This window comes from Gymnoscopelus braueri, assembly GCF_963280865.1.
Source record: "Gymnoscopelus braueri genome assembly, chromosome: 2".
NCBI classification, from domain to species: Eukaryota; Metazoa; Chordata; class Actinopteri; order Myctophiformes; family Myctophidae; genus Gymnoscopelus; species Gymnoscopelus braueri.
Window position 1 is genome coordinate 32422747 of NC_137604.1, and position 12719 is coordinate 32435465.

The window sequence follows — 12719 nt, forward strand, 5'->3', positions numbered from 1 at the left end:
GATGACGCGGAGGAGAGAACACGCCCCCCAGTCTCCCCAGCATCCCCTTCTAGCTGTGAGGCCAGATTTTGTGCCACTGTCACCGCAAGCAACCTTGCTGCAAAGGGAACTCTCCACGTCAATGATGGACAAATAGTTGCTGCCAAACACAGGTGCAAAATGCATGGCTGAGTAGACATTGGATTTTAACTGAACACCAAGGACCCAAAAGAGAGGGGAAAACAGCAACCTTCAACAGTTCACAGAATGTTTTCAGCCAACGTCCTCCTCACCCCGTTGGGAAATCTCTGCAGGACCACCATTTTGTCTGCCTGGGCAGTTCCTCGTTGGCAGTAATGTTAATCTATTTATACAAATAAAATGTTGATTAAATGCTATTTTTATCGTGGTAAATAAATAAAGCTATGGGTATATGATAAATAAATTATATGTTTTCATTATTTTTTGGCCCAGTACCCATTGTCGATGCGCGTATATTTAAGTATAAATAAATGATTGGCCGGCATTCGTCATTGCCCTTGTTATCCCACTGAGGGCCATGAAGCAGGCCAAGCCGTAGATATGGGCTGTTGATGATTCAGCTGTGCCCAAGGTTGGATAAACTGGGTGAGAATCTATATCAATATTTATATTTCAATGTTCCCGGTAGCCCAGGACTGTACATTTATGTATATTCTGTATATTTATTCTGTATATCCTATTTGCTAATTTCCTCTGGCTACAACTTAGTTATATATACCTCAGTAACCCAGGGAAGACACAATTCCAAATAAATAGCCTATTGATTCTTCTTCTTCTTCTTCTTCTTCTTCTTCTTCTTCTTCTTCTTCTTCTTCTTCTTCTTCTTCTTCTTCTTCTTCTTCTTCTTCTTCTTCTTCTTCTTCTTCTTCTTAATAAATAACACCTTAAACCTTAATATATTGATATACTACTACTACTACTACTACTACTACTACTACTACTACTACTACTACTACTAATAATAATAATAATAATAATAATAATAACAATGATACATAATTTTTTTCTGGGTACTCAAAGTCGTCGCTTTGCAAAACAAAACAAACAAGTGGTGACAAATAAACTATATTGAATTTTGAATCTTGAATCTTCTCATCTTCTTGAAACTCTCAAAAAAGTATTATCAAGTCATGAACTGCACTGCAAACCCCTTTGAACTGTCCAGCACCTGGTGTTACGCAGGCCTGCGTCTGATCAGTGTGTACTGTATGCATGGCGTTTCTCTGCGTCTCTCTGAAGGTCTTTTAGAAGTCACTACTAACTAGAAGCAGGGGAATAGACTGGTTGACGGAGAAAGAGAGGGGGTCCCCCAGGAGGCTCCGTCAGTCCCTGCCCGCTCGCACCTCATACCAATTCTCTTTCATGTGGACGATTAGCATCAGGTAATGCTGCAGCCCACTACTTTGATGTCAACTCTGAAATCAAAGGGTCGTGAGGCGAGGAAGGAGAGATGATGTTCAGGAGGGAAAAGTTAGCATACTGTAAACCTTCCATGCATGCAAGCAATAATTTATCGTTAACACCACCAGCACAGCACCACCAGCACAGCACCACCATCAAGGAACTGCATGTCACTTAAGGTACTGTACTCCCAAAGACATATCGTTGCTTTCGGGCAGAAACCAGCTAAATCTGTTTTTCCGCTTTTGCATTTTATTACATAAATCAGTGCTATTGAACACCCTTTACGTCTGTGAGTTGATTAAAAAAATATTGAAGCAAAGAAAAGTATTAAAAAGTGCTTCTGACAAAACCAGCTAACTCCATTGGATCCTCAAACTTTCTGCTAAACCAGCTAAGTCCTAAAGTCCACCAAAAGGGGATGGAGTTAGCTGGTTTTGCTGACTCCAGGCTCCACCCCTTTTGACCTCCAACCTCATTGTGAGCTTGGAGGTCCATTTAGCTGTACTTATCAATGATGAACACAATCTAACTAAAACATTTTGGAGTTAGCTGGTTTCTGCCCGACAGCAGAGATATAGAAAAAGGTACCATGACCTCTTTGACACATTGGCATTTTTCATAAATGTTTACTTTACATTACATTACATTACAGTCATTTTAGCAGACGCTTTTATCCAAAGCGACTTACAATAAGGTTGTTTAGGAACTTTCCATTCAGTGGTCATGTGTGAAGAGCCTGCTTCGTAAGTCATAAACCATAGTGGTCGAGACCTAGCCTATAGTGTCATTAAACATTGACATTAAAAGTTAGGCTATATCTGAGATGTGTACATGAATGGATGGATGCTAGTGCGTACTGCGTAATTAAGTAATGTGCATAGAAATGCAGAGATCCCAGATAATTATCAAATAGAAATATCTCAGCATACAACAAAATGGTCAAATAAGCGAGCTAGTTCATATTCCATTAGCCTATGTGTAATGGGGACCACCCACTGTACGATATTGGCCATCATAGTGGCGTCCGAGATTACATTTCCACATTGTGGCAGTGTAGAGAATATCATCATTTGTGTTACAGAAACTGCTACTTTAGCTTTAATGGAAAAATGTCTTCAGAAATTGTATAGATTTAATTTCATTTGCTAGTCTGTTTGTGCACTTGTGCAGATATTGTTTGTGAAAAATAATCAGCTCCCTGTGGAGAATTGCTGTAAAACACTGGCCCGGAATGTTACGTCCGTACTACACTGGACACATCATGTATCTGTTGTTCTGTTTGTGCAATGGAACTGAAGCAGCAGGAAGCAATTTAGCGTCTACATTTGAGGGTGCAATTTAGATTTTTCCTTTTCATATTAATTATGTATTTGGTTAATATTCTTCTTCTTCTCCCTAATAGGCCTACTGTAGACCTACATTGATCTCACACAAAGACACACGTGTGCATGCATACCTGTGAAACATTTCACATACACTATATGTTAAGCGTGTTATAAATTATATTTCATAAGACATTTTATAACCCAAGTATACCTGTTTTAAATTCAATCCACTAATTTCCTTACCTGGTAAGTGTTGTGTTTAACTTGATTTTTTTTTTTTACTTTAAATACGCTCAAGAGTTAAATTAACACTCCAGATTTTAGTATACAGCACAATAATGCAATAAATAAATAAATCACCTACAAGAAAGGGCCTTGAGTGTTGAGCCTCTTTCTACATCTAGCAGGGTAACTTGCTGAAGTGCCTGAACCCTACAGGAAATCTTGTGCCCAGGGCTAGAAGGGAACCAGAGATGATTCTACAGGTGCACTTAAGTATGAACCTGTCATTGCTGTCGGGCTGAAACCTTGTATGTCCAAAACCATAAAAATAAAAAAAAGAAGAAAAAATAACCTGTGTTCCAATGGATCATTATTAGTCACAATACTTTTCATTGGTAAAACCCAGTTAACCACATTCAAACTGGCATCCCTATCCCGGGTAATGTCATTATAGGTGAACATTTCACAGCAGAAAATTGGCCTCTTTGGCCAAATTGCTGAATTTCTGTGGCTCTGCATGTTTTATCATTTGACGCCCCAGTCTTTGTCTCAATTATTGCTCTCACCCAGTAAAAGTCTCTGTGGTTAATTCTTTCTTTCTTTCTTTGTCCTTTATTTATTCAGGGAAGTCCATTGAGAGCAAGCTCTCTTTTTCAAGGACGCCCTGATAACAGCATAATAAAACACATAATGAAGAACAATAACAATTAACATTTGAATCACAGATGCAAATAAATATAGTGTTTTCTAAGATATGAGTTGTGAGTTGTGAGCTTGTAGATCTGCCATTTTCACTATTTTTGCTATATGGAGATACAGTGCAAGGTTTCTGTGCGACAGCGACAAAATGTGGGGTTGTGGCAGGGAACAACACGCCCACACACTCATAAGTAACCTTTTTTAAATAATTCATGCTGAAATATATGCGCGCACACACACACACACACACACACGCACGTGCACACGGGCACACGCACAATAAGAATGCTAAAATACTCTGTGAAACACAGACGCAGAGCAGATGGAGGGGACGGGCATTGAGACAGCTGGTAGGTGAAACTCAATGATTGTACTAATTGTTAATTGCCTCAGTTTCCCTTTTCAGAGATAGCTGTTTTGTGAAACGTATCTAAGAGGGGGGGAAATAAAGGTACAGTTTGAGATGTTTTCTATCGTCGATGTCATTTTATGTCTGCCGATGAAGTTTCCACCCCTAGAATAATAACGGTTGAACTTTGCATGCCTGAACTCTAAGTGTCTGTGCGTGCACTGTGGATAGATTCGAACCGCGACGTGCTCCGGAGGTTCAATGAGCCTTCTTGACTGGCTGAGTGTGATTTGAATGGAAAGTGTGGACTATCGTACCTTGGCCCAGTGGTTCTCACACATTTTCATGTGAAGGACCCCCAAATTGATGTGGCCCACGGACTCCCATCTGAAAAGATTTTGTGCCAAGGACGCTCATAAGAGAAGATTTATGTTATGCTGAACGTTACGTTTATGTAACATTTTTCAAAATGCTGTGAGCTTGTACGGTAGGTCGGCTATTTTCAAATAAGTGAAGTATAAGATAGTTTTAAAGTGGTTATGATGCTCTATTAAATAATATAGCTGGGGACCCCCTTCAAGGACCCCTGGTGGTCCCAGGACCCCACTTTGAGAACCACAGCCCTAGCCTACACAAGAATCTGACTGCAGTTTGATTAATCAGTCTGACCAATGATGATGATTGCGGTCAGAAGGTCTCCATGCTTCTGGGTGTGCATGCGCACGTGCGTGCATCTGTGTGTGTGTGTGTGTGTGTGTGTGTGTGTGACAGAGAGAAAGAGAGGGAGAGATGGATGGTACTTCTGAGTGTGCATGTGCACGTGCACGTACGTGCATCTGTGTGTGTGTGACAGAGGGAGAGGGAGAGATGGATGGGAGAGAGAGGGAGAATATCATCATAGCTGTTTCTATCACAGAAACCTTGTATCTCCATATTTCAACCTCGACTTGTATCTCGATATTTTCGTAAATTAATGCCCTACTTGTGAGCTTGTAGATTGACTAATTTCACTGTTTTAGATTTGCTTATTTCAATATTTTAGAAACATTTTGAAAGTGAAATTTGGTAAAAGTGTGTCTGTGGGTTTTACAAATATTTAACTAATGAAAAGTATTACTAACAAGAGCTTGTGGCGAAATAATAACTTGCATCCTTTGGAACACAGGTTTCTGGCCCGACAGCAACGATATTAAAGCAAGAGTTTGTGCGTATCAGTAGGCTATGTGTGTGTTGTTGTGCGGGAGGCAGAGAGGCAGAGAATCATTTTGATTATTGTGATTAAAACGGCAGCATTAAAACAATGAGTTGTTCAACCAAAGGGTGCAGTTAATGGTATTAAAAACACAGAGGACCTAACCCTCCCCACAGTACTGCACAACAGGTCAACCATCCATCCCCTGCAGGGAAACAATGCACAAATCCACAATGGACTATTGAAGTGGCCCACTTGTGCTTCACTGGCAAGATAAATGAATAAATAAACTGCGCTAGAGGGAAAAAAAGCATTACTAAAAAATGCATAAAAAAGCATTAGCCTGGGTCTGTGTGGTAAAAGGGGGGAAATTAAATGGATTGTGAGCTGTGCTTGTCTGTCACTCCACCTCTCTCCGTCTCTCTATCTCTCTGCCTCTCTCTGGCTCTCTCCGTCTCTCTCCCTCTCTCTCTCTCTCTCTCTCTCTCTCTCTCTCTCTCTCTCTCTCTCTCTGCCTCGCGCTCTCTTCCTCTATATAAATGTGTTTCAGTTAAAGTGATATTAGGTGAGAAGGGGGTGTAGGCGGTGTTTTTTGGTTAAATGTGGGTGGGGGGGGTAATCAGCTTAATGCAGAGTTAAAGGGCCGATGGGAGGCTGGCCAAATCCCTGGGCTATTAAAGTAGCACCATGTCCTCGGCAGTGACCTCATCCTAAGCATTAATTATAGCAAAAGTGTCTATCTCCTTTGGCTGTTCTCGTTCACTCTCTCTCTCTCCTCTCTGCCGGTCTCTCATTCTCTCTTAAACTTGCTCACTCAATTCCATCATCTCTCTCTCTCTCTCTCTCTCTCTCTCTCTCTCTCTCTCTCTCTCTCTCTCTCTCTACACTCTTTCTCTCTCTGTCTCTCTGTCTCACACACACAAACGCACACACGCACACGCACGCACACGCACACACAATTCTCAACTCGTTTGACAATTCTGCTTGTTCCCTTCAATTTAACAGGTGTTTTTCTTTTTTTTTCAAGAGTCTATTGTGCATGCTGTAGTGTATATAGTCTTGCAAACTCTCACGGAACGTTTTTCTTTGAGGCATTTGATGCCACTCACTAGAAAGTCGGATTCTAACAAAACTTTCCTCTCCATGCAATTACACCTCCTTACTCGCACTCCACATTATTTCCTCTACCACTCTTAACTCTGTCGTACCTCCCTTACCCTCCGTCAATCCACTCCCACGGTACCAATTTCATTCCTTGCCACATGTTCTCCTCATTTTCTCAGCTACCATTGTCACAGTTCAATCGACGCTACTAGCTCTCCGTCTTTATGAATATCAGACGTTGGGAGAGAAAGAATAGACAAAGACATTTGAGCGCCTGGCCAGTGGGTGGCGTGCCACTAGCTCAATTGTGTCGTGCTAGGAGTTGTGCTGCTGGAGAACAACAGCCTGGTGTTAGCATACTAATGTTGGACCATTGGCTCAGCCCCCTGAGATGCGGTAGAGTTATTTGTCTTGGCTAAGGCCAATGACGAACATTTCACAGCAGAAAATTGGCCTCTTTTGCCAAATTGCTGAATTTCTGTGGCTCTGCATGTTTTATCATTTGACGCCCCAGTCTTTGTCTCAATTATTGCTCTTACCCAGTAAAATTCTCAGTGGTTAATTCTTTCTTTCTTTCTTTGTCCTTCAGGGTAGCCCATTGAGAGCAAGCTCTCTTTCTCAAGGACGCCCTGATAACAGCATAATAAAACACATAATGAAGAACAATAACAAACATTTGAATCACATTACAACGTCACAGATGCAAATAAATATGGTGTTACATGAAACAGGCGCAGTCACTATATGTAGTGTGTCCTCAAGAAGCACCCTAAATGTCTCTATTGAGACCAATCGCACCAGCTTCAGAGAGTCCTAAAGTTTGCTTCATTTGTGCTGAGAATTGAACTCAGTGAGAGTACGAATTGAACCAGAGTCCATTTGGTCCCATGTATGCACTCTCTAAGTTAAATTACTGTAACACGATGGATTTTACTGTGTACACCCTCTCTCTTCATTCGTTATCAGTGGTGGAAAGTATCTACGTACATTTACCTAAGTACTGTACATAAGTACAATTTTGAGGTATTTGTACTTTACTTGAGTATTTCCAATGTCCAATACTTTTACTTACATCTTGGATCCAAATATTGTACTTTACTCCACTACATTTATTTGAAAACTTTAGTTATAGTTACTTTGTAGATTTTGATTATTATTACAAAATTAACCACTTCAGCACTATATACATTTTGGCCATTTGAAAATAGCCGATCTACAACCTCACAATGCGTCGCGGTGCGACGCATTGTGAGCTTGTAGATCTGCTATTTTCAAAAGATTTTTATACATTGGAAAATGTTTAATGGGACATTGTGCATAATGAGTACTTTTACTTTTGGTACTTTAAGTACATTTTGATGCCAATACTTTTGTACTTTTACTCAAGTACATTTTGAATTCCGGACTTTTACTTAACAACAATAACAGAGTATTTCTTTTCTGCAGTATTGATACTTTTATTTTAAGTAAAAAAATTGAGTTATTTCTCCACCACTGTTCGTTGTGCACTACAGCACCACCCCTCCCTCTAGGCCTCTGCCTCTATGATCTCTCCGTCAAGCTCCTCCTCACCCCTTCTCAGCTCTGTGATCACTCTCTCCCTCTCTTGCCCTGTGTCTACCTTTCCCTTTGACTCTCTCTCTCTCTCTTCTTATCTTGGCTGAAGGCCGGGGCCGGGTGTCCCCCCAGTTACAACGCAGTATCAATCCAACGGAAAGAATCACTGGCGGCTATCCATGTTCAGCCACTCGCGTAAAAACCCTCCAATACATCTCCAGGGGTGAAACGCATTCTCTCACACACACACGCACACGCACACACACACGCACACACACACACACACACACACACACACACACACACACACACACACACACACACACACACACACACACACACACACACACACCACACACCACACAATCTTACAAAAACACGGACAGATGTACCCACACTATACAAACACACGCACGCGCACGACCACAAGTGCATCCACAGGGAAATGTGCACAAACAAGTAATGCAAATGTGCATGCACAAACAAATTGTGGAAAACACACACACACACACACACACACACACACACACACACACACTCACACACACACACACACACACACACACACACACACACACACACACACACACACACACACACACACACACACACACACACACACACACACACACACACACACACACACACACACACACACACACACACACACACACACACAATAAACATACGCAGTGGCACACGCCAGTAATGTCACACTGCCAAACATCTGCTGGCACATCTATAATTTGAGCAGGATCCTGGTCTGCCACCAAGACTCACAGGCTGCCAGCTGGGCCAACACTACTGCCAGCCGCACAGATGCACTGCGGAGGCGCAGCGGTATGGGGGGTATACTTCAATTCAGACTGTGTGTGTGTGTGTGTGTGTGTGTGTGTGTGTGTGTGTGTGTGTGTGTGTGTGTGTGTGTGTGTGTGTGTGTGTGTGTGTGTGTGTGTGTGTGTGTGTGTGTGTGTGTGTGTGTGTGTGTGTGTGTGAATGTGTGTGCTGTATTGAGCAGAAGGTGCCACTGCAACCTCCTGAGTGTTCATTTAGGGTGTAAAAAAGAAAAGGTAATTTTTTACACCCTAGAAGTTTATGGGAACTTATGTAACGAGCAGCAAACGTGGCATGAAGCGACACATTATCCACTCACCTGGCATCGCTGAAGAGACACGTTGATCAACGTGTTCAGGTTTATGTAACCACTAACCAGCATTGGCCAGGTTATAGCTCTTATCTCCCCCTCCCTCCCTCCTTCTCTCCCTCCCTTCCTTCCTCCCTCTCTCCCTCCCTCTCTCCCTTCCTCTCTACCTCTCTTCCTCTCTCCCTCTCTCCCTCTCTCCCTCTCTCTTTTCTCATGCTGACATCAGACACAACAGAAACCATTGTCTAACACCACCTGGGGCTGACGTTAAGGCATGTCTATATTAGACACACACGCATACACATCAGTACTGTGATATCACACCATGATGTGTACATGCTCATATGACTGTGTGTCTGAAAGATGATGCATTATGCAGCATCATGCAGATGCTTTACAACCGATGTTCTATGGGGGCCTGAGTTATACTTTGTTGCCCGTGAGGGACACACATCGGAAATAGCAGATCTACAACTTCACAACACATTTTTGAGCTTAGATCTGTTGTTATCGGTGTGCGACACGTGAGTGTGTAATGTGGTATATTGGCCCTTATTTGCTTATATTTTATGAACAGTATGCAAGTCAAAACCAGATAGAAATGATATTAAAGAAATAATGTGTTGATTCAGACCAAAGCACATGTTGTTCAAGAGGAAGCCTGCTGCTAGGTGTGAATGGCAAATTACATCACCTTTGTTAACCTGAAAGACACGGTCTGGGCCATTGTCTCCACTCCCTTCCTTCAGGGACTTGCAAATCAAATCAAAAGATGGTCCTTGATCTTCAACTGGTGGGGGGATTCTCACTGACCCCCACCCACAGGAACGTATTGTGATGTGAGCTACCTACAGTATAAAGAGTTGACTGAAAATGTGATGTTAGTTAGTTAGTAATGCCCACGCCGTGAGGCTGGGGGGGAGCTTCGGCTCCCTGGTTCTCATGCTGTTGCTATGATGCTGCTGTTGATGCTGAATAAATGAATGATTCTGAACATGGACTCCGGACATCTCCTCTACTTTATTACAACCAGCGGGCTTGGAAACCCGCATCCTGGCACCAATAATATACGACAGTAACTAAGTATAATTCAGGCACAAGGTCCTTGGTATTGATTTGCATGATAACGACACAGCTCCCTCTCTCAATTCCACTGGCTGTTTGTGAGATTGGGTGGGTGTTTGCTAAGATATGAGTATCGATTTAATATATCAGCATTTATACCTTGCGGTCTTTGCAAAGAACCGGCAGGCTCACTCTCAGTTTAATTGTACCTTCAGGTGCCCCTGTCTCCGTGTACTGTAATTGCAGAACACCTGGAATCTTCCAAGATGAAGATTTGATTGCATAAGATCAAAGTCAATATCTGGTGCAGCCTCCATCATCAACAGGGGAACGTTGTTTCAAAGTGGCTTCAGAAAAACTTTGTCAAAGTCAGCCAGACGTGCATCTAATTACAAAACACTGCTGAACGTTGTATGGCTGAATACACGACCAGCTATAGCATTAACAGTGTCAATGCGTGTGTGTGTGTGTGTGTGTGTGCGTGTGCGTGCACGTGTGTGTGTGCGTGCACGTGTGTGTGTGCGTATGTGCGTCTGTGTGTTTGAAGGAATGGCTGACGGTGCAAGATTCATTATTTGTCCGTCACGCGTGTTCACTATTAAATAACATGGCACAAAAAGAAAGCCATTTTGCATGTGCCATAGATTTGAGCAATTACATGAATAAAAGGTTTATTACTTTCATGTGAAAACCCCAGCTTGTGAACGAACCTAACCTTTTTAAAGGAAAATATAAAAAAATGGAAGTGACAGCAGCAAATGCTCCCATCCTGCGAGCCTGTGATATTACAAAGTGTGGGACTGTACAAGACATGGCCTCCTCCATACTAAGCTGTTGTTGGAGTGTGACCAACTGACTGACTGAATGACTGCCAATCAGTGGAACGCCATGGGTGACATGTATTTAACCACAAACACCATGTAAGCAGAGAGAGAGAAGGGCAGGGGGGGGAGAAAGGAGGAAAAAGAGAGTCCAAAGTGAAGCATTGAGAGATATAAACAGCATTAAGCCACATTAAAGGAGATTAGGGCCAGCAATCAAGCACTGGTTGTCATAGAAACAGCAAGCGTAAAGTGTTATTAAGTCAGCTGGCTAGCCAAGGCTACCATTCTATAAAGGGGATAAGCTAAATGTTCTCGGCTTTTCCTCCCCTGCTTCCCGCTGTAATTCGGATAACATTTCAACCTACTGTACACTGTACCCAGATAATATTTGTTTTCCACATGTGGAATATATTTTATTCATACTCGTTCTGCTTATTCATTAAATATCAATGTTGTTAGTTTTTTCTTTGCTTTTGTTCTTTTGTCCTCGTGACGGATGTGATTTGAGGGAAGTGTTAGATATTTTATTCAGTAAATTAATAAATTGCATAGTCGGGGCACCCCAGTGGCTCACCTGGTAGAGCGCATATATCATTAAGGCTCAGTCATTGCACAGCCGATCTGGTTCAAATCCGACCTTAGGGTCTTTGCCTCTTATTTCTCTCGCACTGTAACTATCTGAATAAAGCATGCAATGCCAAAAATAAGTGGCATTTCACTTTAAACACTTCTGGAGTCATTTTAACATCTGCTAGGGTTTTTGTGTGCACCCCAGACAGCTTTTAAGTTGCTTGAATCAATATTTAGATTAGATATGTCATATTAATTTGATCAGACACATGCCCCTCTCCTAAGCCCACTCAACTTCAAATGTTAAACATGTTTAAGTCATTGAAAACACACGTCCCTGGTTCTGGTGACTAATATTGTCCTTCTAATGGGGGGGGGGGGGTCTGATCAAATGAATAAACATTGAATCAAGCAATTTAAACACTGTCTGGGGTGCACTCAAAAGCCAGAGTATACGTTAGAATCACCCCAGAAGAGTTTAAAGTTCAATTCCCCTTTAATTGTTAATCATCACCAGCTCACTCTGTATTAAGTATTAAGTAGCCTGATAATGTTTTGCTTTTGTTACAGGTTCATAACTAAAATAAAAGGTTTAAAAAAATCCATTTGGAGTACTTGTTTCGCCTCACATCTCTTTCCCTGGCCTTAATAAATAGATTTATACCTGAAGCATGAATCATCAACTGCTCGAATCATCACATGAATTATGAGGCGCTTGGCATGAACTGACAAAATATGTTGTGGAAGTGTAATCAATTAACAACAATTAACCTTTGAACAAGACTTGAAGAAGGGGCCACAAGGACAGCAAGAAGTATGAACTATACCCGTTTAGACCACATGACATCAGACTCACAGCAGCACAGCATTTAACCACATAACCAATTTAAGTCCCCCAGGGGTCTATACTTGGTCCCCTCTTTTTTTCCCTCTGCACCAATTCTCTTGTGTGAAAATAGCTGATACTCAAGCTCATGTGTTGTGCTGCAACGGGTTGTGAGACTTTTGTCTGTTATGACATACCCAGAATAGGGATGCTAGGGTACATGTGGTTAGGCTCTTAATCCTGTGCGATTTACAGTAAGGTAAACACAAGGTAATACATCAAATGCATAGAGATAGTAATCTAGGATCATAGCTAAACCAATAACCTATCATCAGTCTAAAGTAGTATACAGTATAATATAAAAAATAAAATGTAAATTGAAACTATACAAACTATAGAATGCCAGGTCAACAAATG